A 2,500-nucleotide genomic window follows, 5' to 3' on the forward strand; every position below is an offset into this window, starting at 1 on the left:
TATGGGCGCCAGGCCAGCGCGCCCCATGGCCAGTCAGGGGGCACCCCCCTAAAGAGCAATAAGTGTCATTGAAGCTCTGGCAGGGGGAGACACTACTAGGTCCCAGCTGTCACACCCCCTCTAAAAAATTCATTTCTTGGTATTTTGAGCTGAAATTTTGCACAGAGGTTGGCAAAAATCCAATCCAACTTTATTAATTTTTCCAGAATTTTTCGAGGTCGGGAAGTATTTTTTTTTATTTTCCTACCATTAAAAATCGAGGAAATCGGAAAAAATAGGAACCGGCCCGGAATGACCCCAAATTCAGTGGGCAGCCTCATAAAAATATGGCTGATTTTACTGGATTGATTTCATGTGGAAAGCACGACGTTTTGTTGTAGGAATGCGGGAACCCCGGCGGCTCGCCTGCCGCGGCCAGCGACGTCGGGCTGGCCCCTGCAGCGCCTAGCCTCTCCCACGCGGGGGGCAGGCCAGAACGCGGGGGGCCAGGGCCCGAAGGCAGCCCCCCCGCGGGCGAGAGAGCAAGCCAGCAGGGGCTGTCGCCTGCCGCGGCCAGCGACGTCGGGCTGGCCCCTGCAGCGCCTAGCCTCTCCCACGCGGGGGGCAGGCCAGAACGCGGGGGGCCAGGGCCCGAAGGCAGCCCCCCCGCGGGCGAGAGAGCAAGCCAGCAGGGGCTGTCGCCTGCCGCGGCCAGCGATGTCGGGCTGGCCCCTGCAGCGCCTAGCCTCTCCCCCGCAGGGGGCAGGCCAGAACGCGGGGGGCCAGGGCCCGAAGGCAGCCCCCCCGCGGGCGAGAGAGCAAGCCAGCAGGGGCTGTCCGCGCGTCGCGCGGCGCGGCATGGCTGCGGGGGCCGCGCGCGCGCGCCCAAGCGCCCAAGGGCCCCCAAGGGCCCCAGGCCCTCAGGCCCCAGCGCCCCAGCGCCCAGCGCGGGCGGGCGCGCGCGCGCGTGTGGTCTTTGAGGGGCGCCGGCCTGGTGGCTCCCTAAAGAGCAATAAGTGTCATTGCAGCTCTGGCAGGGGGAGACACTACTAGGTCCCAGCTGTCACCCCCCCTCTAAAAAATTCATTTCTTGGTATTTTGAGCTGAAATTTTGCAGAGAGGTTGGCAAAAATCCAATCCACCTTCATTAATTTTCCCAGAATTTTTCGAGGTCGGGAAGTATTTGTTTTAATTTTCCTACCATTAGAAATCGAGTAAATCCGCAAAACTAGGAACCGGCCCGGAATGACCCCAAATTCAGTGGGCAGCCTCATAAAAATATGGCTGATTTTACTGGATTGGTTTCATGTGGAAAGCACGACGTTTTCTTGTAGGAATGCGGGAACCCCGGCAGCTCGCCTGCCGCGGCCAGCGACGTCGGGGACGCTGGCCTGCGCTGTCGAGCCCGCGAGGGCTGTCTCCGCGGCAGGCCCCCCCTGAACGGGGCACGACAGGCCACCGCGCTGGCTCGTCCAGCGTCGACAGTCCCTCGTCCAGGTTTCAGATCGCGCCAAGTCGAACCCATGACCTGCTCAAGCCATCGTGCGCTGCCGAATTCGCATCTGCGTGTAGGCTGCCATTCCACGCGGCAGCCCCTGTTTTCGTCAGCGTGCCCCCCTGACGAATTTTCCTGCCTGGCCCAGTCCAGCGTCCAGCCCATGTTCGTCGCAAAATCTGCGCTGCCGATTTTCCCCGACGAACCTGCAGCCGCACAAATCTGCGCTGCCGAATCTGCCGACACTGTCCCGCGGGCTGCCACTGCCCCAGTGTCTAAACCAGCAGTCTTTCTCGTCGAGCCTTGGACTATCCAGCCCGTCCAGACCCATCGCCAGCACCCGCTGCCGATTCTGCCGACTTTGCCGATTTCGTCGGCGCTGCCGATTCCAACACTGCCCGCCGTGCCTGAACCAGCGCTGTTTCGTCAGCGTGTCCCCTCGATGAATTTTCCTGCATGGCCCGGCCAGTCCAGCGTCCAGCCCATGTTCGTCGAAAAATCTGCGCTGCCGATTCTGCCGACTTTGCCGATTTCGTCGGCGCTGCCGATTCCAACACTGCCCCCCGTGCCTGAACCAGCGCTGTTTCGTCAGCGTGTCCCCTCGACAAATTTTCCTGCCTGGCCTGGACAGTCCATCGTCCAGCCCATGTTCGTCGAAAAATCTGCGCTGCCGATTTTCCCCGACGAACCTGCAGCCGCACAAATCTGCGCTGCCGAATCTGCCAACACTGTCCCGCGGGCTGCCACTGCCCCAGTGTCTCAACCTGCGGTCTTTCTCGTCGAGCCTTGGACTATCCAGCCCGTCCAGACCCATCGCCAGCACCCGCTGCCAATTCTGCCGACTTTGCCGGTTTCATCGGCGCTGCCGATTCCAACACTGCGCCCACCGTGTCTAAACCAGCGCTGTTTCTTCAGCGTGTCCCCTCGATGAATTTTCCTGCATGGCCCGGCCAGTCCAGCGTCCAGCCCATGTTCGTCGAAAAATCTGCGCTGCCGATTCCCCCCTGTTGGCATGGCTGCCGCTGC

The sequence above is a fragment of the Populus nigra genome, chromosome 2, assembly GCF_951802175.1.
Source record: "Populus nigra chromosome 2, ddPopNigr1.1, whole genome shotgun sequence".
NCBI lineage: Eukaryota > Viridiplantae > Streptophyta > Magnoliopsida > Malpighiales > Salicaceae > Populus > Populus nigra.